The sequence below is a fragment of the Manis javanica genome, chromosome X (assembly GCF_040802235.1).
Source record: "Manis javanica isolate MJ-LG chromosome X, MJ_LKY, whole genome shotgun sequence".
NCBI lineage: Eukaryota > Metazoa > Chordata > Mammalia > Pholidota > Manidae > Manis > Manis javanica.
This window is the reverse complement of record NC_133174.1, coordinates 12,154,140-12,180,000: the sequence shown is the minus strand read 5'-3', so window position 1 is coordinate 12,180,000 and position 25,861 is coordinate 12,154,140. Positions and strand designations below refer to the sequence as shown.

The following is a 25,861-nucleotide window of genomic DNA, read 5'->3' as shown; positions in this document are numbered from 1 at the left end:
TGTCCCTTCACCTTAGTGGCATGAAGGACCTCCCATCCCACTGTTCTTTTATTCTGCACAAATATTCCACTCAAATCTCAGGAGGGGCTAAAAACCCCAATTCATGGTGAGATGCTCATGGCTGATCAGCTCCATCATGCTGCTCTCTCAGCCCCTGAAATCAAGGGGCTTGTGTGGCCTTTCATACACGGGCCTGAAGGTGGGGGTCTTCTCAGTGCCATTTGGTGCCCATTTTAAAGACGAGCTTTGTCTGGACCATCCTGAGGCCCCTCCCCACAGCTCAGAAATGCTGAGCATTCAGTTCCCCAGGCTGGGTCCCCACATCCACCCTACCACATCCTGTTCAGGCACTCCGGAATTTGTACCCCTAAAGCTGTTGTCTGCTTGGCCTATGTCCTAGCCAATGTTGGTTCTGGACATGTGGACCAGACCTGCTTGTTCATAACTCTTGTCCACAAAACGCAAGAGCTGTCCCAAAATTTGGTTTGGTTCAAGTGGATATAATTAGCCCTAATGTTAAAGAGCAAAGTTTCTTTTGGTTTTCAAAGCATTTGTCTTCATTTCTTTTGGCCTCATGATATCTCCACTTTTTGGGAAGGAGGAAAAATCAGGTTTGGTTGCACATACTAGGAAACCTATTTTGAAGTGGCTTAAAAAATATGGGAAGTTAATTGCCCCCCCAAAGGAAGAGCCCAGTGGCAGGGCAATGATCAGCCCTGGTTCTATCAAGACTCTTGACTTATTTCCTCCTGAGAATGTCTCAGCTTAGTTCCCTTCCACGGGGTGGTTTGAGTCTAAGGCTGGTAGAGGGCCCTGCCGCGCACCTGGAACTCACAACCACACCTCAAAACACCTGAGGAAGACAGGAATCATCTTTCCTGGTGGCTTTCTTTGAAGAAATGCCCCCAAAGTGTCCTCCAGTGCTTTGTTGGCCTGAATTTGGCCGTATGCCCATCTCTGAATAATCCTGGAGGCTGGAAAATACCACATGCTAACTGGCTTGGGCCTGGGAGTCTGTCAAAGGGATTGTGATTCCATTTCACCCAGTTAGCCCCACCAGTGGTATTGGGTATGGATCAGCTTCCTTTCACAGGTTGGGGGAAGGTGAAAAGGGAGGAAAGACACCTAAACAAAAGTTCATGGTATTGTCAGGAAGTGGGCATTTTCAGGATGCTGGATAGGTAACTGGGCCATCAGCGTCCATGATGGCTTCCATCAATTCTTGCTGGTTGGTATTCAGACTTCTGCACACTGGAAGGGCTGACTTATGTCACCAAAATGCTATTGCAGAAGTCACAGTGTGTGACTTCCGTGGCTGGGTCCTAAAAAGCACTGGGGCCTCTGCCTTGGACTACTCCCTTTGGGGAAGCCAGCTGCCGGGCCACGAGAACACCTTTGTAGCTCTTTGCAGGGGCCCATACAGAGGACCTGAGGACAACAGCCTGTGTCTCTTTGCCAGCCGTGAGTGTGAGCCATCTTGGAGGTGAGCCCTGATCCAGCCCCAGTCAAGCTGACATGTTAAGGCGATCTAGTAAGAGCCCCTGGGCCAGAACCACCCAGCTGAGAAGCTCCCGAATTCCTGAATGTCAGAAAACCCTGAGAGATAATAAGTGATTCTTGGTTCAAGCCACTAAGCTTCGGAGTGATTTGTCACACAGCATCACGCAACTGGAACAGTGACCTTCAATGGAAACTGTACCATTTTGTTTTTTAGATCCAAGGGGTTTCCCTCCTGTCCTTCTTTTTCTTGCTAAATAAATGGAAGTGAAATGAGTGCTTTTAAAAAAATTCTCTACCTTTACTCTCTGTTACTTCCACTACTTCATTGAGTATGCAGCTACCAACCAAAGATGTGTTCTGAGGAATTTCACCCGAGTTCTTCAAAAATGGAGAATTTCCAAGTTGGGCCACAGACAAGACTGATAGGGGAAGCAATGAGCTGGGAAGTTGCCTGAGTATCAAAGTGGGAGGCTTACCAGGCCTGCTGGCTGGCTGACTGAGAGTTAATCCTTAGCGCAAATGGGCCCCACCAAATTGGGAAAAAAGACATTCAACTTTCCAAATAATCAACATAAAATTTCCCCCTGGAAATATGGTAAAGCTATAAAGGATACAACATTTCATTTATTTTTTCCCTGATTATAAAGGTAAAATTTTTTATTATAGAAAATGTGGGGGCTAAATGCTGAAAAGAAGAAAGAAGAAACTACAAACCACCCATAATCTCACTACAGAGACTACTATTAATGTTTCTTCATTGTTTCCCCCCTGCTTTCACCATGAAATCATGATAGGAACTGTAGTTTCATATCCTGCTGTTCCCATTATGTTCTGAGCATTCTCATGTGGTTAAATATTCCTTGAAAACAACGTTCTGTAATGCATGTTTAAGGTTTCCTTAAATAAGTGTGCCACCATTTATTTTGCCATTCCTCCAGGTTATTCCCAATGTTTCCTAGTATAGGCAAGGCAGAAGGGACAATTCTTGTACATTCATCATTACCCAGTTTTCTCATTATCTCCTTAGTATAATTCCTAGAACTAGAATTGTTGCGTTAATTTTATGGTGATTTTGTAAGGCCGTTGATCCATATGGCCAAACTACCCTTCAGGAAGTCTTACTAATTTAGAGTGCTTGAAGAAAGCTGTGAGACTCTTCATGTCACTGCACATTTGTCAAAACAGAGGGGTACAATTTCTAGATTATCATCAATTGGAAAGGTGAAAATAGTACCTTGTTTTATTAGAGCATTCCTTTATTAGTTGGAAGCTGAACATTCTCTCACACATTTATTAACCATTTGTATTTCTTGTTTTGTGAAGTCTCTATCATAACCACCTATTTTTTTCATTAAGATTTCCTCTTTTAAAAGAAACTGATATTTAAAAATATCTAGATAAATAACATTAAATATACTGCAGCAATTTCCCTGCTTACTCATGTGCCTTTTTATTTTACTTAGGGTGTTTTTAGATGATCATATTGATTTCTTTCTCTGTTTTTATACTTAGGAAGTTTGTTACCATGTCAATATGATTTAAGCAGTTGTTTTTAAATGAGTTTCTCTTGTAATCATTAACCCATCAAGAATTTATTATGTGATATGGTGTGAGGTAAGAATCTAGCTTTTGGGCTTTTATTTTTTTTCTGGTTTAGTCAACTAGTTGACCTGCAAGGGTTTATTTAAAACCCCTTTAGTTCACCACTGATAATTATGATGACTTCTTTTATATGCCAGATTGGTGTGTATATTTGTCTAGCATGGTTTGCTATAGTTTTGGGTAGGGTACATTTAGATGCAAATAAGGCATCACTTCTTTTAGTATTCAGTGTATTAATAAGGACTGACCAGACCCTGCTGGACTTCATGTTCTCTATGGAACAGAAGTGGAAGGGTGCTCTACCAGCCGGTGACACGGCACCTGTAGTTCTCTCTGTGGAGGCCTGCAAGCTGGATGGCCTATGAGCTTCTGGAGTTCCTGGGCAATTTAGCTTGGGACTGCAGTTACAAGATAGAGGCACTGCACATCTTGCTAAACTGGGGCAGGGGGAGTTGGATAAGGGAGAATGATAGTCACATCAAGATAACAAAGTCTTGTTCAAAAACGTGATAAGAAGTGAAGTCTTCATAACATAACCCTTGTGATAGAATCTGCTGTGTCTCCCCAACAGTTGAGGAGGTTGATTTAAGAGACCTGTTACCTCCATAGTAAGTTTTAAGTGTTGCTGATTCAGGATTCTTTTGAAGCAAGCACCTTGTACAACTTACTGGGTAAGTTAGGGAGATTCTAGATCCTGTAACAAATATGCTTCCTCATTTTAGTGGCTTCACACAATAGAGTTAATTTCTTGCCCTCAGCTGCCCAAGGGGAGTCCCTAGTCGGCAGATAGTGAGTGTCCTGCATAGTAATTCAGGGACCCAGGCTCCTTCCCTCTTGTGTCTCTGCTGTCCCCTAGGGCATCAGACTCCGCTGCTCAATCCTCTGCATGCAGCTAGCAGCCAAGTAGAAGAAAAGAAGATAGATGGAGAAAGCACCCCAGCTTCCTAACCACCCAGACTCAGAAGGGGCATGCATCATTTCTAAAACTAGCTAAATAGGACCAAACTAGATGCTGGAACTAAAATACTTGGCTAAGAAGCCATTTCCTAGCAACAATTCTACATAGAAAGGAATGCATGACTTTTGTTGTACAATTAGCTGTCTCTGTCACGTTTACTAAGAAAATTTTTAGATAATGTAACTCATGGGGTTGATGAGGCATAGGTATAACAGAGTTTCTCAACCTCAGCACTATTGACATTTCATATTGAATAATTCATTGTTGTGGGGGCCTGTCCTGTGCATTTTAAGGTGTTTAACAGCATCTCTGGTCTCTACTCACTAGATGTTAGTAGCATCCCCCTAGTTATTGTTTTCTATTTGTTGCCCTTGTTCTTTGTTTTTTTTTCTGTCTTCTCTGGTTTTAATTGAGCATTTTATATGATTCCATTTTCTTTCCTCTCTTAGTATATCAATTATACTTTTTTTAACTTATATTTTGTGGCTGCTCTACAGTTTTCAATATACATTTCCAACAACTCCAAGTCCACTTTTGAGTAACACTATACTGCTTCATGGGTAGTGCAAAGTACCCTTTAACAGTATTCACAATTTGTCCTCCATCCCCTATGACATTACTGCCATTCGCTTCACTTATCCATACTTACATTTACCAAATGCATTGTTTCTATTATTATTTTGAACAAACTTATCTGTTAGATCAATTAAGAATTAGAAAAATAAAAGGTTTTACTTTACCTTTATTTATTCCTTCTCTAGCATTCTCCCTTCTTTACGTCCTTCTGAGTTTCTAACCTATATTGTTTTCTTTCTCTCTGAACTCTTTTAATATTTCTTGCAGGACAGGGCGACTGGCAACAAATTCCCTTAATTTTTTGTTTTTCTGAGACAGTCTTTATTTCTCCTTCATGATTGAAGGACAATTTTAGGGAAACAGAATTCTAGGTTGGTGGGTTTTTTCTCCCAACCCTTTAGATATTTCACTCCATTCTCTTGTTTGCAGGGGTTCTGAAGAAAGTCTGATGTAATTCTTATCGTTGTTCCTCTATAGATAAGGTGTTTTTTTCCTTTGTCTTCTTTCAATATTTGCTTTGTGTTTTGACTTTCTGCTTTGACATGGATAGTCTGTTCTATCTGTTCGTTCTTTTTCTCTTTACATTTCAGCTTTAGATGTTTCTGTTAACATAACCTTAAGCTCACCGATTCCCTTCTCAGCCTTGTCTGATCTGTTGCTGAGCCTTTCAAAGGCATTCTTCATTTCTGTTACAGTGTTTTTGATTTCCAGTATTTCCTTTTGATTCTTAAAATTCCATCTCTCTGTTTACATTATCCATTTACTTTTGCAGGTTGTCCTTTTTGTCTTAACTTTAGAGCCCTTGGTTTATTCATCATCGTTGTTTTAAACTCCCAGTTTAATAATTACAAATTCTCTGTCATGTCTGAGTCTGGTTCTGATGCTTAATTTGTCTCTTCAGACCGTGATTTTTGCCTTTTGGCATTCCTTGTAATTTTAAAGTCAGACATGATATAATGGGTAAAAGGAACTAAAGTAAATAGGCCTTTAGAGTGAGGCTTTATGTTTTATCTGGATAGAAGTTAGGCAGTGTTTACTGTCCTCCTTAGCTGTCAATGTCAAAGGCTAAAATTTCCTCTGTTGTCCTTATTTTTGTATTTCCTGTTGTCTTTGGGCTTCCCCAAAGACATCCCCAAAAAATCTGAGCTGTGCCAATCTTTCAGTTGTAGTCCTCTGTTATACAGGAACCCTCCTGATCTGGTGGTAAGGTGTGTGGAGGGGTGGGGCACATTCTCTAATTCTGTGATTAGGTCTTAGTCCCTTAGTGAGCTTGTGTCCCTGAGCACAAGTTCTTTTCATTCTCCCCCCAACCTGAGGTGACGTAGGAAGGCTAGAGGGAGCTGGAGTTGGGTATTTCACTTCTCCTAGGTCAGTTAGGCCCTAATAAAACCCAGTCAGTTAGGCTCTGGCAAAAGAGTTTTTCTTGGAGGTAGGCCTTAAGAAGAAGCACCAGGAGATTGCCCCCCTCAGTCTTAACTGTGGGGACCTGGTAGGGCTCCTGGAGGTAGATTCACAAAAGTGTGGGCCCTCTTAAGGCTGAGTCCCCCTGGCATTTTTAGTCCACAAACTTGTCCATGCTTCAACACCCCTAGAATTTTATCAATTAAAGTTTAGGTTTTCCTACCATGGTACTGGTTCCAGGGGTGGTTTCTGCTCCTGATAGTAAGCTGTCGTTCTTTATATCTGTCTTTCTAAATTTTGGGATTTGCCCTATGACCTAAATTCTCTGATGGACCCAAGAAGAGATGTTGATTTTCAGTTTCTTTAGCTTTTTTCTTATTGTGAGGGTGCTAGTGATGACTTCCAAGCTCCTTACATGCCAGACCAAAATCCAGAAGTTTACCACCCCCCAAGTAGTGACAACCACAAATGTGTCCAGATAGCCAAGCATCTTCTTGGCAGAGGATTCAGAATCACCTCAGTTGTGAGTCATTGTTGTTATACTATGTAGAATACTGTGTATGATGATATATCACAATATGTCATTATATGTTTAATGTAAATAGAATTAAGTGAATGAGACTTCTTGGAGGTTTTGGTGGGAGAGAACACAGGTTTCTCTTGGTGCGTGACAGAGGGGCTATGGCAGAGATTGGTTAGATATTCAGCAAACCCATTTGCTCTTTCTGGGCACTCAGTTAACTGGCTTTTAGAGCCTTCTTGTATCAGGGTGTAGGGCCATATAAACCAGTTTTGGCTAATTGAATATGGATGACAATGGTGCTCATCACTTCTAGTCTTGGGTCCTAAACCATCCCATGTGATCCTCTGTATTCTCTCATTTTATTCTGTAGCCAACCAAATTCAGAGGGTGCAGCGGAGGACCCCAAGCATCTAGAGGGTGACAGCCTTAAAGGGTCAGTGGAGCCTGGACCCCTGAATCACTGCTTGAATAGAAGCCACCGGGGAGAGCCTCTCAACTAGAACATCCACACTGGAGTTTGTGTGAGTGGGAAATAATCTCTGTTAGAATTTGGAATTCATTTATTACTGCAGCATAGCCTAGCTTAACTGAACTAATTCAAGGGCTCAGAACATTTGATATTAAAGAACAGGGTGACTCTAGAAGACTTTGGAAGGCTTGAGGAAATGCAGGGGCAGACATTAGTGTTAATGCATATCACTTAACAAAATGCATTTATTTCCATTACTTAAAATTACGTGTTATAAATAATTATAATTTCAAAAAAGTCAGCAACATAATCAAGTCCATCAGCAGCCCTCAGTTCTGCAGAGTCTCCCTGAGGCTCCAGGGTCTCAATTAGACACCTAAGAGTCAAGGTGGCTAGAAGGTGGGGCATCCCCTACCTCTCCATACTCTGATTCTAGTAAGTGCTGACCAGTACGTTCTTCTCCAAGGTGGAAGACAGAAGAAATTTCTCATTTTGGTTGGTTTTATAGTAGTTGAAGAAAGTGATTAAGGGACTCATTTACCTCTGCAGTAATAAATCAAGCCAACTGTATGTCAGATGTTAGAGGGAGGCCAAACATCCAGGTGTTTAATCCTTCCCATTAATTAAAGAAAAAGTCCTGTGGAGTGGGAAGGGTTAGAGGCCACCGGGTTAAATCAATCCATGGTTTTTCTTAGGCTACATAAGAGAATTTGAAGTTGCTGCCTTTAAAAATGCAAACTGCATTGCACTATTTACATATTTTATGTGGGAAGTGGCAGGTTTAAATTTTTACTGCACACCACCTTCTCAATTGTTCCCTGAACAGAGTAGAAACTTAGAGAAAATTACATGGAGGAAAGAACGATAATAAAATTGGTGATTGAGATGAGTTTAAAGTTCAGACAAAGTGTATTCCATAGCTGGTGCATTCCATAGTCCATGCACATTTTATCAGGAAAACTGTATGGTCTTTTATAATGTTTTTGACTGTTTGAATAGACTCAGAGCAAGGAAAATTCATTCTAGAAGAACAAAATGGGTAGACTCCTGATACGCACAAAGAGATAACTCTAGGGTTTTAAGAATTTCTTTCCATCTGACATAAAATCCTTTCAGAAAAAAAAAAACGATTGGTCTTATGCTCTGGCTTTCTTGGCTTTGTGCTTTGGAATAGAACATGCCTTTTATTTAAACCGTGTGAAGAAATGTTAAATGACAAATCACAGATAAATTTAAATCTTCAGCCATGAAAGTAAGGCTGAAAGTGAGGACATCCTTTTCCCTTTTTATTGGTCACATTCCTCTGTGTGCCACATCATAAATTCAGGTACTTGGTGTCCAGCTGAGGCCATGCTCTTAGGAAACCTACCTCATCACTGGAGGGAACACTTTCTCTAGGCCACATTTATAGATATTTGCCTGCTGCTTCCATGAGGCTCTTTGCCGCCTATCACCAGATATTATATTAGTCAAGATAAAATAGGCTGTACTGCAGAAGAAAACTGCTCTTCTGAGGGGGAAAACTGCCCTGTCTTTCTGTCAAGAGATTTTTCTCTCAATCAATCCTGCTTTCGCCTTCAAAGCGATTGTTTGTTTGTTTTCTCTGCAGGCCTCAAGGTCTTATTTTGGACAATAAAATCTGAACATCTTTTTGCATCTGCCTCCCATAATCCTGAAGTCAATGAGGATTGCTCTCCTCTCCAGACAAGACTCACCTACAAGGAAATGCAGAAAAGAAGTCTAAGGTGAACATTTTCAGTGGTTCTTCCAATAAGACACTGCCTCAATTCCTGGTGTTCACTTGTAATTTTGTGACAGCCTCTTGAGGGCAGAGCACCCAAGCTCAGCTCTGCGCCCCCCTGGGCGTCTGAGCAGTATGTGAGCAGATGTATGCAGGCCTGGAGAATTTTTAAGACTCACCAGGAGTTCCCTTTCTGATCAAAGACTCATTCACAAGAAGCTCAAATATACTCTCAGAGACGGCAGGAGACACTTTATCCCAAAGTTTATCAAAAGTACATCTATCTGCATATTTGTGGTGGTGCCATTTTGCTTTCAGCTATTGGAACATACGGGATTTTTAAAAGTAATGTAATCATTTTACATGTAGGCAAGAACTTAATATTAAATCTTTATACAGATCAGCTGGATAATCACCACTTTATTAATTAGCTGTTAGGCACCATGTAGAATCCTGATGATGTGAATGCATGTTGGGGAAGCTTTGATGGAACAGGGAAGGACTAGGACAGGGGTCAGGCAGTTCTCGGTTCCTGAACATTCTGGTTGTCTTTGGGAAAAAGGAAGATGATAGAAGACAAATCCTGTCAAACCAAGAAGACCCATTTCTTTCTTCTTAGAGAGATCACAGAACTACTTCAGTGCTCACAGTCCTGTGTTAAGCAGCCATTGTTCCTGGCTCAGCTTTCCTTTGCCAGTGTTGCCATGGCTGTGCATGGTGCAGTAGATGCCCGCACCTCTCAGGGCTGGTCAGGGAGTCTGGTACAAGGAGAAGAGGAGTGGGTAGGAAGGGGGAGAGAAGGAGGGGAAGTGGCCAGAGGTGGCATGGCAGAGGCCTGGGCCCAGATGTTGACACCAGGCTGCACTCCCAGGCCACTTGCAGTCACTGAGGGCAGGAAAGGCCCAAGCTGCAGCCACAAGCTTTTATATTTCTGGGCCAGGGCTGCAGAGGGACCAGACTGCAGAGCGCCATTCCAAAGGCCCAGAAGCTGGAAGCCAGAGATCCTACTAAAGGAGAAGCCTCTCTACTTCAAGGGAGAAGGAAATGAGTACCCATCTGCTATGGATGAATGCCTGCACCACCCCCAATCCATGTGTTGAAACCTAACCCCCAGTGTGATGGCATGAAGGCGGGGCCTTTGGGGGGTGTGATTAGGCCGTGAGGGGGAGCCCTTAGGAATAGGATAAAGGAGATCCCAGAGCGCTCCCTCACCCCTTCCACCACCTGAGGACTCAGTGAGAAGACGTCCATGAACCAGGAAGTGGGTTCTCAGCAGACTCTGAATTTGTCAGCACCTTGATCATGTTCTTCCAGCTTCCAGAACAGTGAGAAATAAATTGCAGTTGTTTATAAGCCACCCAGTGTGTAGTATTTTGTTATCGCAGCTCCAAATTTTGCCCCTGAGGTGAGTGCCTCACTGCTCCCCTCGCCCCTAGCCTAGGGTGGGATTAGCACAGGCAAGAGTAGAGAGAGTACAGCCTGCAGACTGCTCAGGGAGCTGGGATGGCTGAGGGCCAGGAGAGAGAAACTTCGCCACTCAGCTCTATGCCTACACAGAACCACCAAGTGCTTCTTAACCACAGTGCAGTATAGAAATGTGCGTGGCCTGGATGAGTGTGGCAGGTAGCTCACGGCTGAAGGTGAGAAGGGCACAGCACAAGCTTTGCCATTGCAGAAAGAGTGTCTGTATTGTCCAATATGGGAGCCACCAACCACATGTGGGGCTTGAGCACTGGAAACATGGTCAGTCTGAATTGTGAAGTACTGGTTAAGTGTGAATTTCATACTGGGTTTTGAAGACTGAGTATGAAGAAAAGTCATGTTATCTTTCTTTTTCCCCACGTATTTATTTATTTATTTTTATGTGCAATTTTTAAATTAAGGTATTATTGATATACACTCTTATGAAGGTTTCACGTGAAAAACAATGTGGTTACTACATTCACCCACATAATCGAGTCCCCCACCCATACCCCACTGCAGTCACTGCCCATCAGTGTAGCAAGATGCCACAGAGTCAATACTTGTGTTCTCTGTGCTACACTGTCTTCCCCATGATCCCCCCCACACCATTTGTACTAATCATAATACCCCTCAATCCCCTTCTCTCTCCCTCCCCACCTGCCCTCCCCCACCCCTCCCCTTTGGTAACCACTAGTCCCTTCTTGGAGTCTGTGAGTCTGCTGCTCTTTTGTTCCTTCAGTTTTGCTTCGTCCTTATACTCCACAAATGAGGGAATCATTTGGCACTTGTCTTTCTCCGCCTGGCTTATTTCACTGAGCATAATACCCTCCAGCTCCACCTGTGTTGTTGCAAATGGTAGGATTTGTTTCTTTCTTACTGCTGAATAATATTCCATTGTGTATATGTACCACATCTTCTTTATCCATTCATCTACTGATGGACACTTAGATTGCTTCCATGTCTTAGTTATTATAAATAGTGCTGTGATCAACATAGGGGTGCATCTGTCTTTTTAAATCTGAGAACTTGTATTCTTAGGGTAAATTCCTAGGAGTGGAATTCCTGGGTCAAATGGTATTTCTATTTTGAGCTTTTTGAGGAACCTCCATATTGCTTTCCACAATGGTTCACTTACTTACATTCCCACCAGCAGAGTAGGACGGTTCCCCTTTCTCCACATCCTCACCAACATTTGTTGTTGTTTTTCTTTTGGATGCTGGCCATCCTAACTGGTGTGAGGTGATACCTCATTGTGGTTTTAATTTGCATTTCCCTGATGATTAGCAATGTGGAGCATCTTTTCATGTGTCTGTTGGCCATCTGAATTTCTTCTTTGGAGAACTGTCTCTTCATATCCTTTGCCCATTTTTTAATCAGGTTGCTTGCTTTTTGGGTGTTGAAGTGTGTAAGTTCTTTATATATTTTGGATGTTAATCCCTTGGATATGTCATTTACAAATATATTCTCCCATACTGTAGGATGTCTTTTTGTTCTGTTCATGCTGTCCTTTGCCATACAGTAACTTTTTAGTTTGATATAGTCCCATGTGTTCATTTTTGCTTTTGTTTCCCTTGCTCAAGGAGATGCATTCAGCAAGAAGTTGGTCATGTTTATATTCAGGAGATTTTTGCCTATGTTGTCTTCTAAGAGTTTTATGGTTTCATGAGTTACATTCAGGTCTTTGATCCATTTCAAGTTTACTTTTGTGTCTGGGTTAGACAATAACCCAGTTTCATTCTCTTGCATGTAGCTGTCCAGTTTTGCCAACACCAGTTGTTGAAGATGCTATCATTTCCCCCTTGTATGTCCATGGCTCCTTTATCATATATTAATTGACCATATATGCTTGGATTTATATCTGGGCTCTCTTTTCTGTTCCATTTATCTGTCAGTCTGTTCTTGTGCCAGTACCAAATTGTCTTGATTACTGTGGCTTTGTAGTAGAGCTTGAATTCGGGAAGCATAATTTCCCCGGCTTTATTCTTCCTTCTCAGGATTGCTTTGGCTATTGGGGGTCTTTTGTTGTTCCATATGACTTTTAGAACTATTTGCTCTAGTTCGCTGAAGAATGCTGTTGGTATTTTGATAGGGATTGCATTGAATTTGTAGATTGCTTTAGGCAGAATGGCCATTTTGACAATATTAATTTTTCCTATCCATGAGCACGGGATGTATTTCCATTTATTGGTATCTTCTTTAATTTCTGTAATAAGTGTCTTGTAGTTTTCAGGGTATAGGTCTTTCACTTCCTTGGTTAGATTTATTCCTAGGTATTTTATTCTTTTTGATGCAATTGTGAATGGAATTGTTTTCCTGATTTCTCTTTCTACCAGTTCATTGTTAGTGTATAGGAATGCAACAGATTTCTGTGTATTAATATTGTATCCTGTAATGTTGTGCTGAATTCAGATATTAGATCTAGTCATTTTGGAGTAGATTCTTTAGGGTTTTTTATGTTCAAAATCATGTCTTCTGCAAACAGTGACATTTTAACTTCTTCTTTACCAATCTGGATGTGTTTTATTTCTTTTGTTGTCTGATTGCCATAGCTAGGACCTCCAGTACAATGTTGAATAAAAGTGGGGATAGAGGGTGCACTTGTCTTCTTCCCATTGTTAGAGGAAAAGCTTTCAGCTTCTCTCTGTTAAATATGATGTTGGCTGTGGGTTTGTCATATATGGCCTTTATTATGTTGAGGTACTTGCCCTCTATACCCATTTCATTGAGGGTTTTTATCATGAATGGATGTTGAATTTTGTCAAATGCTTTTTCAGCATCTATGGAGATGATGATATGGTTTTTGTCCTTTCTGTTGATGTGATGGATGATGTTGATGGATTTTTGAATGTTGTACCATCCTTGCATCCCTGGGATGAATCCTACTTGATTGTGATGGATAATCTTTTTGATGTATTTTTGAATTAGGTTTGCTAATGTTTTATTGAGTATTTTTTCATCTATGTTCATCAGGGATATTGGTCTGTAATTTTCTTTTTTTGTGGTGTCTTTGCCTGGTTTTGATATTAGAGTGATGCTGGCCTCGTAGAATGAGTTTGGGAGTATTCCCTCTTCTTCTACTTCTTGGAAAACTTTAAGGAGGATGGGTGTTAGGTCTTTACTAAATATTTGATAAAATTCAGCAGTGAAGCCATCTGGTTCAGGGATTTTGCTCTTAGGTAGTTTTTTGATTACCAGTTCAGTTTTGTTGGTGTAATTGGTCTGTTCAGATTTTCTGTTTCTTCCTGCAATGGAAGGTTATGTTTTTCTAGAAATGTGTCCATTTCTTCTAGGTTATCCAGTTTGTTAACATATAATTTTTCATAGTATTCTCTAATAATTCTTTGTATTTCTGTGGTGTCCATAGTGATTTTTTCCTTTCTCATTTCTGATTCTTTATGTGTGTAGACTCTCTTTTTTTCTTAATAAGTCTGACTAGGGGTTTATCTATTTTGTTTATTTTCTGGAAGAAGCAGTTCCTGCTTTCATTGATTCTTTTTATTGTTTTATTCTTCTTGATTTCATTTATTCCTGCTCTAATCCTTATTATGTCTCTCCTTCTGCTGACTTTGGGCCTCATTTGTTGTTCTTTTTCTAGTTTTGTTAATTGTGAGTTTAGACTTTTCATATGGGATTGTTGTTCTTTCCTAAAGTAGGCCTGTATTGCAATATACTTCCCTTGTAGCACGGCCTTCGCTGCATCCCACAGATTTTTGCGGTGTTGAATTACTGTTGTCCTTGTCTCCATATATTACTTGATCTCTTTTTGTTAGGTCATTGATCCATTGATTATTTAGGAGCATGTTCTTAAGCCTCCATGTGTTTGTGGGCTTTTTCTTTTTTTGTGTGTAATTTATTTCTAGTTTCATACCTTTGTGGTCTGAGAAGCTGGTTGGTATAATTTCAATCTTTTTCAATTTACTGAGGCTCTTTTTGTGGCCTAGTATATGATCTATTCTTGAAAATGTTCCATGTGCACTTGAGAAGAACGTGTATCTTGCTGCTTTTGAGTGAAGTGTTGTGTAGATGTCCGTTAGTTCCATCTGTTCTAATGTGTTGCTCAGTGCCTCTGTGTCCTTTCTTATTTTCTATCTGGTTGATCTGTCCTTTGGAGTGAGTGGTGTGTTGAAGCCTCCTACAATGAATGCATTGCATTCTATTTCCCTTTTTAATTCTGTTAGTATTTGTTTCACATATGTAGGTGCTCCTGTGTTTGGTGCATAGATATTTATAATGGTTGTATCTTCTTATTTCCCTTCACTTTTAGTCTGTGTATGTCTTTGGATTTGAAGTGAGTCTCTTGGAGGCAGCATATAAACAGGTCTTGTTTTTTTATCCATTCAGTGACTCTGTGTCTTTTGATTGTTGTATTCAACTATTTACATTTAGGGTGATTATTGCTAGGTATGTAGTTACTTTTATTGCAGGATTTAGATTTGCTGTTACCAAAGGTTCAAGGGCAATTCCCTTACTATCTAACAGTCTAATTTAACTCATTTAGTATGTTATTACAAACACAATCTCAAGGTTCCTTTTTTTTCTCCTCCCTTTTCTTCCTCCTCCATTCTTTATATATTAGGTATCATATTCTGTACTCTTTGCCTATCCCTTGACTGACTTTGGGGTTAGTTGATTTAATTTTGCATTTGCTTAGTAATTAATTATTCTCCTTTCTTTACTGTGGTTTTATTACCTCTGGTAACAGCTATTTAACCTTAGGAACACTTCCATCTATAGCAGTCTCTCCATAATAGGCTGTAGAGATGGTTTGTGGGTGGTAAATTCTCTCAGCTTTTGCTTATCTGGAAATTGTTTAATCCCTCCTTCAAATTTAAATGATAATCTTGTTGGGTAGAGTATTCTTGGTTCGAGGCCCTCCTGTTTCGTTGCATTAAATATATCATGCCACTTCCTTCTGGCCTGTAAGTTTTCTGTTGAGAAGTCTGATGATATTCTGATGGGTTTTCCTTTGTATGTGATTTTTTGTCTCTCTCTGGCTGCTTTTAATAGTCTGTCCTTATCCTTGATCTTTGCCATTTTAATTATTATATGTCTAATTGTTGTCTTCCTTGGGTCCCTTGTGTTGGGAGATCTATGCACCTCCATGGCCTGAGAGACAGTCTCCATCCCCAGATTGGGGAAGTTTTCAGCAATTACCTCCTCAGAACACTTCCTATCCCTTTTCCTCTCTTCCTCTTCTTCTGGACCCCCATAATATGAATATTGTTCTGTTTGGACTGGTCACACATTTCTCTTAATATTCCTTCATTCCTGGAGATTCTTATTTCTCTCTGTGCCTCAGCTTCTTTGTATTCCTTTTCTCTAATTTCTATTTCATTTATCGTTTCCTCCACCAATCTAATCTGCTTTTAAATCCCTCCATTGTATTCTCTAATGATTGAATCTTTGTCCTGAATTCGTTCCTGAGTTCTTGAATATTTTTCTGTACCTCCATGAGCATGTTTATGATTTTTATTCTGACATCTCTTTCAGGAAGATTGATGAGTTAAGTTTCACTTGACCCTTTTTCTGGTGTTTGTGGGATTTTGGTTTGGACCAGGTTCTTTTGACATTTCATATTTGTATGTGGCACCCTCTAGTGCCCAGAAGCTCTACTGTCTAGAGCTGCTGTGCCCCTCGAGAGATGTCTGGGGTCGCAGGGGGTGGAGCTGGTGCCTGGGGTAGAAAAGACCTGTTTCCTGCTTCCCAACTGCTATGCCTGTCTCCACTCCCAGATCCAGTGAGCTGAATGCACAGGTCTAAGCCTCTATGCTTTCCGTTTGTAGCTGCCATAGGCGGGTCTTCCCTCTGGCAGACCTGACACCTGGGCAGGGGCTCCTGGTTTGTGAGCCAGGTGTGGGCTGGCTGGGAGGAAGGTGCAGCATGCTGCATATCATCGTGGGGAGATGCATAGCCAGTCACAGGGATGGAGTGCCTGAAGCTCTTGAAAGTTCCCAATCTGCTGGGCAGAGTGTGGCCCTACAATTTTGTTCACCTGTCCTTTCTCCTGAGCAGTAAGCTCTGTGCATTCCTTGCCCCTTTAGTAGCCCTCTCACTGTTAGGAAGTCTCTCAGACTTCCCGCCTTTCTTTTTTCCCAGAGCTGCTGTATATGGATCCCTGTTTTCCACAATGGCTGGAATCTCAGTCTCTCCAGGCATTCCGTCTGCCTTAGCTTTGCAACCCTGCTAATTACCAGAGCACCGTGCAGTGTAGGTTCGTGCTCCCAGAGTAGATCTCCAGGGCTAGTTGTTCAGCAGTCCCAGGCTTCCACTCCCTCTCCGCTCAGTTTCTCTTTCTCCTGCTGGTGAGCTGGGGTTGGGGGAAGGTCTTGGGTCCCACCAGATCACGGCTTTGGTATGTTATCATTTTCTGTGAAGTCTGTTCTCTAGTTGTATGTAGTCTGGTGCAGCCTTCTTTCCTGTTGCTCTTTCAGGATTTGTTGTATTAATTATATTTTCATATTCTTTGTGGTTTTGGGAGGAGGCCTCTCTTCCACCTCTCATGCTGCTATCCTTAATCTTCCCAAGGTGACAAGTTCTTATCAGTAATTTACCCTTCCTGCCTGTGCCATGTTGAGCACAGAGCCTAGGGAAATCTAGGTCCTGACATTTGCATGGATTATCCCTCACTGTCAACTATGGGGCAGATGAGGAACCTGGTTCTGATCAGTAATTCATCCTTGGTCCCTGCATTGTGTTGAGCAGTTCATCACACTCTGCCAGGGCAGTTGAGGTGGCACGTTCTGATCCCTAATTTATCCCTAATCCCAGCCTGTGGGGGAAACCAGGGTATCTGACTTCTCCCTTGCATGCCCTTCAGTGTCCACAAAAGGGCAGACTTGCTGGTAGGTTCTTATCAGTAATTAGCTCTTGGTCTCTGTGCTGCCTTGAGCAGTTCTTAACTCTCCACTAGGGGGAAGACTAAGCAGCAGTTTCTGACCAGTAATTAATCCTCGGACCCTGAGCTCTGTTGAGCAGACAGTGTAGGGAAACCTGGCCATCTGACTTCTGCATAGCATGTCCTTCAGTGTTCACTAGAGGGCAGACCTGCTGGCATGTTGTGCAAGTAATTTACCTTCGGTCCCTGTACTGTGATGAGCATATCTTCACTGCCCATTAGGGAGCAGATGAGGAAAAAGGTCCTGATCAGTCATTTATCTTCGATCCCTGCACTGTGTTGAGCCATCCTTCATTGTACAGTAGGGGGCAGACGAGGCAACAGGGTCCGATCATTAATTTATCCCCTGTCCCAGAGCTGTGAGGGAGACAATGGTATCTGACTTCTTCCTTGCATGTCGTTCAGTGTCTACAAGGGGGCACACTTGGTGTTGGTTCTGATCAGTAATTTATCTTCGAGCCCTCTACTGGGATGATCACATCTTCTCTGCCCACTAGGGTGCAGATGAGGCAACAGGGTCCAATGATTAATTTATCCCTGGTCCCAGGGCTGTGAGGGAAACCAGGATATCTGACTTCTAACTTGTATGTCCTTCAGTGTCCACAAGAGGGCAGACTTCTTGGTAGGTTGTGATCAGTAATTTATCTTTGGTCCCTGCACTGTGATGAGCACATCTTCACTGCCCAATAGGGGCCAGATGAGGAGCCTGGTCCTGATCAGTCATTTATCCTCGGTCCCTGCATTGGTTCGAGCTGTCCTTCACTGTCCAGTAGGGGGCAGACAACGCAACAGGGTCTTATCACTACTTTATCCCCAGTCCCAGAGCTGTGAGGGAAACCAGGGTATCAGACTTCTTCCTTGTATGTCCTTCAGTGTCCACAAGGGGGCAGACTTCTTGGTAGGTTGTGATCAGTAATTTACCTTCAGTCCCTGCACTGTGATGAGCACATCTCCACTGCTCACTAGGAGCCAGACAAGGAGCCAAGGTCCTGATCAGTCATTTATCCTCGGTCCCTGCACTGTGTTGAGCTGTCCTTCCCTGTCCAGTAGAGGGCAGATGAGGCAACAGGGTCCAATAATTAGTTTATCCTGGTCCCAGGGCTGTGAGGGAAACCAGGGTATCTGACTTCTCCCTTGTATGTCCTTCAGTGTCCACAAGAGGGCAGACTTGTTGGTAGGTTGTGATCAGTAATTTACCTTTGGTCCCTGCACTGTGATGAGCACATCTTCACTGCTCACTAGGAGCCAGACGAGGAGCCAGGTCCTGATCAGTCATTTATCCTTGGTCCCTGCATTGGGTCAAGCTGTCATTCACTGTCCAGTAGGGGGCAGATGAGGCAACAGGGTCCGATCATTAATTTATCCCCCGTCCCAGGGCTGTGAGGGAAACCAGGGTATCTGACTTCTCCCTTGTATGTCCTTCAGTGTCCACAAGGGGGCAGACTTGTTGGTAGGTTGTGATCAGTAATTTACCATCCGTCCCTGTACTGTGATGAGCAGATTTTCACTGCCTACTATGGGGCAGGTGAGGCTGCACGTTCTTGTATGTCAATTACCCTTGATCTCTGCACTGTATTGAGCAGTTCTGCACTTTCCACTAGGGGGCAGTTGAGGCAGAAGGACATGATCAGTATTTAACCCTCAGTCTCTGAGCTTTGCTGAGCAGGCAGTCAAGGGAAACCTGGCAATCTGACTTCTGCAAGGCATGTCCTTAACTGTCCACTTGGTTGCAGACCTGGTGGCAGGTTCTGATCAGTAATTTACCTTCGGTCCCTACAGTGTGTGGAGCTGTCCTTCACTGTCCACTACTTGGCAGATGAGGTGGCATGATCTGATTAGTAATTTACCCTCGGTCCCTGTGCTGTGTTGACGAGGCAGTCTGGGGAAACCTGGCAATCAGACTTCTGCAGGGCATGTGCTTCAGTGTCCGTAGGGGGCAATCCTAGTGGCAGGTTGAGGTCAGTAATTCACCCTCACTACCTGCACTGTGTTGAGCAGTTCTTCACTGTCCACTAGGGGCCAGATGGGGTGACAGATTCTTTTTTATTTACTTACTTTTTTTAAAATTAAGGTATTATTGCTATATACTCTTCTGAAGGTTTCACATGAAAAACAATGTGGTACTTCATTCACCCATACTATCATGTCCCCCACAAACCCCATTGCAGTCACTGTCCCTCAGTGTAGTAAGATGCCACAGAATCCCTATTTGCCTTCTCTGAGCTATACTGTCTTCCCCATAATCCCCCCCACACCATGTGTGCCAATCATAACACCCCTCAATCCCCTTCTCCCTCCCTCCCCACCCACCCTCACCCACCCCTCCCCTTTGGTAACTGCTAGTACCTTCTTGGAGTCTGTGAGTCTGATGCTGTTTTGTTCTTCAGTTTTGCTTCGTTGTTATACTCCACAAATGAGGGAAATCATTTGGTACTTGTTGCCTGGCTTATTTCACTGAGCATAATCCCCTCTAGCTCCATCCATGTTGTTGCAAATGGTACGATTTGTTTTCTTCTTATGGCTGAATAGTATTCCATTGTGTATATGTACCACATCTTCTTTATCCATTCATCTGCTGATGGACACTTAGGTTGCTTCCATGTCTTGGCTATTGTAAATAGTGCTGCGATAAACATAGGGGTGCATCTGTCTTTTTCAAACTGGGCTCCTGCATTCTTAGGGTAAATTCCTAGGAGTGGAATTCCTGGGCCAAATGGTATTTCTATTTTTAGTTTTTTGAGGAACCTCCATACTGCTTTCCACAATGGTTGAACTTATTTACATTCCCACCAGCAGTGTAGGAGGGTTCCCCTTTCTCCGCATCCTTGCCAGCATTTGTTGTTCTTGGTCTTTTCAATGCTGGCCATCGTAACTGATGTGAAGTGATATCTCATTGTGGTTTTAATTTGCATTTCTGTAATAATTAGCAATGTGGAGCATCTTTTCATGTGCCTGCTGGCCATCTGAATTTCTTCTTTGGAGAATTGTCTGTTTATAACCTCTGCCCATTTTTTAATCAGGTTATTTCTTTTTTGGTTGTTAAGATGTGTGAGTTCTATATATACTTTGGATGTTAACCCCTTCTTGGATATGTTGTTTACAAATATATCTCCCATACTGTAGGATGCCTTTTTGTTCTGCTGATGGTGCCCTTTGCTGTACAGAAGCTTTTTAGCTTTATGTATTCCCATTTGTTCATTTTTGCTTTTGTTTCCTTTGCCCAAGAAGATGTATTCAGGAAAAAGTTGCTCATGTTTATATTCAGGAGATTTTTGCCTATGTTGTCTCCTAAGAGTTTTATGGTTTCATGAGTTACATTCAGGAGTTTGATCCATTCCAAGTTTACTTTTGTGTCTGGGGTTAGACAATAATCCAGTTTCATTCTCTTGCATGTAGCTGTCCAGTTTTGCCAACACCAGTTGTTGGAGAGGCTCTCATTTCCCGATTGTATGTCCATGGCTCCTTTATCATATATTAATTGACCATATATGCTTGGAGTTATATCTGAGCTCTCTCTTCTGTTCCATTGGTCTATTGGTCTGTTCTTGTGCCAGTACCAAATTGTCTTGATTACTGTGGCTTTGTAGTGAAGCTTGAAGTTGGGGAGCATAATCCCCCTGGCTTTATTCTTCGTTCTCAGGATTGCTTTGGCTATTTGGGGTCTTTTGTGGTTCCATCTGAATTTTAGAACTATATGCTCTAGTTTGTTGAAGAATGCTGTTGGTATTTTGATAGGGATTGCATTGAATCTGTAGACTGCTTTAGGCAGGATGGTCATTTTGAGAATATTAATTCTTCCTATCCATGAGCACAGGATGTATTTCCATTTATTGGTATCTTTTTTAATTTGTCAGAGCAGATGAGGACAGGTTCTGATTGCTCTCCAGCTTGAAGCTACATTTAATTCTTCAATTTGAATTCTCCAATATAACAAGCTGCCTGTCCTCTTTCCTGGCATCTGTCTTCAAATCAGCCTTGAGACCTAGGCTGTTCTGGATACACAGACACAAAATCCCACTTACATCACTGCCTCAAAGTAAGTTCACCAGTCTACTTCCTGCCCTCAGGAATTAAATGATGGAAAATGTGTTCCTTGTGAAAAGGAGGACACATTTTCACATTATACGCCTACAGTTTTATAAACATGAACTCTGATGTTTGAGTTCCCCCAAAAGTAGACTCAGGTAACGATTGAGGTACAAGTGGCTGATGCCAGGAAGCACAGGGAAGGAGCAAGGAAAAGAAGGTGTGCTGGTGAGCAGGTTGCTGCTTCGGGTAATTGGGCTCAGTCCTACCAAGAATTCTCTGAGAGATTGTCTAGGACACAACTCAGAACTATCCTGCCAGCAGGTGAGGAAGCTGGGGTGTTGATCCACCAGCTCCCAGCCCTCACTGTTTGAGAGTTAGCTCCCGAGCGCGTCCTGTTTGCCCTGCATGGACAGAAGGCTCCTGTGGCCAGATGAAGTCTTCAGGCAGAGACAGGTTCTTGAGGCTGGAATCGGCCAGTGTGTGTGGGAACTATCCACTGAAGCTGTGGCTGACTGTTCTATGGGCCAAGGGGTTACTGGCCAGGCACCAACAGCTTCAGTGATTGGTTACATCCAGTTAATAAGATTTCCCCATGAATTCATTCTTGCATTCAGCATGTATTTGTGAAGCACCCAGTATGCTCCCAGTGTCTGTTTTGGCAAAGCAATATAGCAGCGAGAGACCAGCTGCAAAACCCTTCCTTAAAAGTTTATTGTAGTGACTTTTCTCAGGAGTATTGAATTCTACCAATCACAAGTTATTTTAAATAACATAGGCATTCGTTTAACACTAGGTCTTTGATATTGCACTCATTGGAGAAAATATGACACTCTGTTCTTTTTCTTAGTTAAGAAGGCACAATTTCAAATAACGTTAATTAGAGCTTGAGGTGTTCCTAAAGGTGACTTAACTGAGGCATACAAGGTGCACTAACTTTCCCAAACACGCATAGCAGAGTCAGGAGTAAAAGCCGTCTTCTTCATGTATTTCTACAATAGCACCACAAGACCTAGACTCGCTGTTTTTCTAAAACAAAAGCCAATATGTGTTTCGAGTCCATCCTTATACAAGATGGTAGGAATGTAAAGTGGTGCAAAGTTTTTGTGAAACAATTGACCATAAGCATTAAGAGCTTTAGAAGTAAATGTTCTCATTGACATGGTAATTCAGCTCTTAAGATTTCTCTTAAGAAAAAAACTGAAAAATTGCGAAAGGTCTATATGCAAAGAATACTAATTTAGTCAAAAAGCATGTTTTTAAAGAACATTTAGCAGTATGGGGAAATACAATATTTGGTGAAGAGATGAGCATGTATAACTTCATGGATTGGATGGTCTCATATTTCAGAAAGATCCGTGGAAAAGAAGCTACAGCAAAGCAGCAGTTATATATAATTGTATTTTCTGCAATTGACATGGGTTCCTTTTATAAGCAGGGAAGAAGTCTGAAAATGACTTTGCCTAATGTTTTTTAACCTCTAGGCATTTTGATCACTGCTGGGGAAGTATTCAGCAGATATTTGTGTGTGTCTTGGTCTTGGAAAAAGTCATACTGTTTAAAACTCATCTTCCAACCTTCTGATGTCTTCCCAGTGTACCTACAAGGGAGGGCTTGTTGTGAAATGCCTTTCCTCGAGGGCCTGCTTCCCTTCTGCAGCTCTGTCTCCCCTCACAAGCGCGCTGGCCGACTCCCACGCATGCCTGTGCCCGTGGCTGTGGGCCCCTTGTCTGCATCTGGCTCATGTATTTATTTGTGCTTCATGCTTTCTATTCCTTTGTTTCCTTCCTCTCCGTCAGTTCCTGCTCCACTGTGTTTCTTTCAGTTCCTGTTACAGAGGCAGAATCCCACGGTGCTATTTGCAGCCTTTCTACCCCCCAACCCCGTTTCAGCAGTGAAGTCTCATGGGGACTTCATCTCATCTTACCTGCTGTGTCTTGCTTTAAGAACTGCCCTTGGGATTAGGCACTTGCCATGCAGATGAAAGAAAGTGAGCTGTGAACTAAATATGTCACCTTTGGACTTGCCAGGGACTCCAACTTAGCCAGACACCACGGGAGCTCACAGCCCCCTATGGCAGCCTTTGCCGAAATGTGTGCTCCCTTCCAAAGCAACTGAAGGACACACCCTCCCTTCTTTCCCCCAAACAAGGCTGTTGTTCTTATCTCCAGGTTGCTACCATGTGGGAATGTCATGGTGTGAGAAAATAACCAACACCCAAAATGCATATTGCACTTGCTTTCCGTCAACTATGAAGGGGCCATTAATCATTCTGCATCCCCCATCTTTCCCGTCTTTATTACAGAGGAACTGTTCTTGTAATTTGTGAGGAGTATCTGTGGGTGGTGCCTGACCTTTGGCATTGTCCATGTGGTCCAATGGGAATGGCCTAGAGTCTCCTAGCATCAGCCTGGAGAGTTCAAGGGCATCAGAGGAGGCCCCATGGCAAGGTGCAGCCGAGCAGAAGGAAGCGAAGATGTTGGGATGGGAGCAGCGTGAGGCTGGCTCCCTTAGGCCTGGGGGTGGGGCGTTCTTGCTTCTTTGCTGACTGAAGCTCTGAAAGCATTTGCTTTTTTTTTTCTTTGTCTCTGGCTCAGCTGAGTAAAGAATGCTGTCTGGGTGACATTCATCAGAAAACCTCTGCTCAGAGGGGTACATCAAGTATTATTCTTTTTGGAAAACCTGCACTATTTATCTGGTGCTGTTGTACTTCAAGCCCAGGAGGGATATCATGCCATGTTATAGGGGTGCAGTGCTGGAAACAAAAACCCTTTAGGTATTTAAACAGAAAGGTCTTGAATTCAGAGAATCATGTGCTTCCCACATTGTTGGAAGGGATAGGCAAAAGGAATGATTGCCAGAATATCACAGAACTGCTAACCCAAAGAAATCCTACCTCTGTCACAGAAGGTGGGGAGTCAGAGGCTACCATTGGAATATACCCTCAAGGGACCTGGAAGTCACCATTGGTACACCTCTCGATACTCCAGACGTGCAAATTAAACATTAGAAATAAGCTTCGAAAACATTCTACCTCTCTGCTCAAAGGCAGAAGAGCAGCAAGCAGATGGTCTCTGCCTCATGTCTGCCTTCCCATTAGTGAAAGCTGTTCGAGTACAGAAGCCTAGCTGCAAGGGAGTCTGAGTAGTACAGTATTTAGCTTTCTAGATTTATTAGTACAGTAAGAAACAATAGAAAGAGGTGGGAATGGATGCCCAGTGCCAACAGACCATATCCAACACACACACACACACACACACACATTATAAAATGGCACTGGCCTCGGAGTATGCAGCAGGCCCAGTTGGGGGTGGCTGAATTCCAACAGGGTCTGAGGCAAGAAAAAAATGGGAAAAACGCAAGATGTGGTGGAGTCTCTTCAGAGAAGAGAGATGGTAGAATCCATCACAGAATCATCCCTGGTCTTATTTTAGCAACATGCAAGGAGATAAGGGGACTGTACCCTGGCTGGGGATATGACTTGGCTTTTGGCAAATGGGAGCCGCTGATATTCAGTATTAAGTGCAGACAGCATAGTTACCTGGGACTTCAATTAGATGGGAGGTGGAGTAGGTCAGAAATAAAGGAAAAGAGCAGGTGAGGGGGTCAGGTTTCTGGCAGCTATAACTCCCTGGCACAAAAAGAGCTGTTGGATGAGGTTTAGGGAGATGCACAGCAAGAATCCCCAAGCCCTGATGACCCAGGCAGAATGAGGCCAGAGGATGGGATGGGCTCTTCCAGGCTCAAGAAAACAGATGGGAGATTGTGGGAGGTTGGCTTCTTAGCTCCATCCCTACATTCTCCCTATGTCCATGCTCTTTCCGTGCAACTATGCATTCTCTCTTACAGAAGGAAAACCAGGCTTCCCTGCCCTTTGGGGGCTTGGCCTTGAGACTTGCTTTGGACAACGGAGTGGGGGGAAAAGCAACGCAGGTCTAGTTTTGAGCCAAATCCTTAAGAGGCCTCAGATGTTTCTGTTTCCCTCTCTCATGCTTTTGCCATCTTCATGAGAGGAGCTTCCCCTGGGTAGCTACTGCTTATTCAGCCTGGGCCCAAGAATTAACCTGTGTGGAAGAGACTAGAGCCTAGCCCGTTGCAAGGAACCAATCCCAGCTGGGTCTACAGCTTGAAGGAGGGCCTCATAGCTGAACTCAAGCTAGTCCATCTGAGCCCGAGGCAACCTAATGGTGTATGAGAAATAAATGCTTATTGTAAACACTGGCATTTTTGTGACTGTTGTTATGCAACAATAGCTGACTGATACAGGGACTGTTGCTGAATGCCTCCGGGTTTATCATTCCCAGGTATTTCAATGAAGAGTATCAGGAGAGTATCTACAAATCTCAGAGTGGCATGTGCAAGTTCTGAAGAGTGGTGGAAAAAGCCAGTGTGTCTGGGGACCTTTGGAGACAGCTGGGACAGAGCCACATTAGGGCAGTGACTGACACCCAACTCACAGCCCATCTTCTCCAGGTAGGCTTCCCTAAATGGCCAAGTCCACAGAGAGCTCTTCATCCTCTACTCTCCTCATTTATTGCCTGTATTTCTTAAGCTCTGATAACATGCCATCACATTTAGGGTGACCTAGTTTCAAAGCTCTCCAAGCAAATGGTCTGACCTCACTGTATCTTTATCTAACCACATGTTTATATTTTATCCATGTGGATATAATGAGAGGTTTGGCCAAGTATCTTGTTGAGATCCAC

At 42.7% G+C, this 25,861-nt stretch overlaps 1 protein-coding gene across 7 annotated transcripts in view; it reads left to right on the top strand.

Moving 5' to 3' along the window:
• Positions 1-25,861, top strand: part of RAI2 (retinoic acid induced 2) — a 337,772-nt gene that overhangs the window by 31,844 nt on the left and 280,067 nt on the right. For 4 of the 7 annotated variants that reach the window (XM_017679592.3, XM_017679597.3, XM_017679596.3 and 1 more), the window contains 3 exons: positions 6,931-7,081; positions 8,639-8,774; positions 25,460-25,628. The gene's annotated coding sequence lies outside the window, so the exon portion shown is untranslated. The remainder of the gene's footprint in view (positions 1-6,930; positions 7,082-8,638; positions 8,775-25,459; positions 25,629-25,861) is intronic. The other 3 variants (XM_073227440.1, XM_017679600.3, XM_037020527.2) reach the window with 3 other exon arrangements.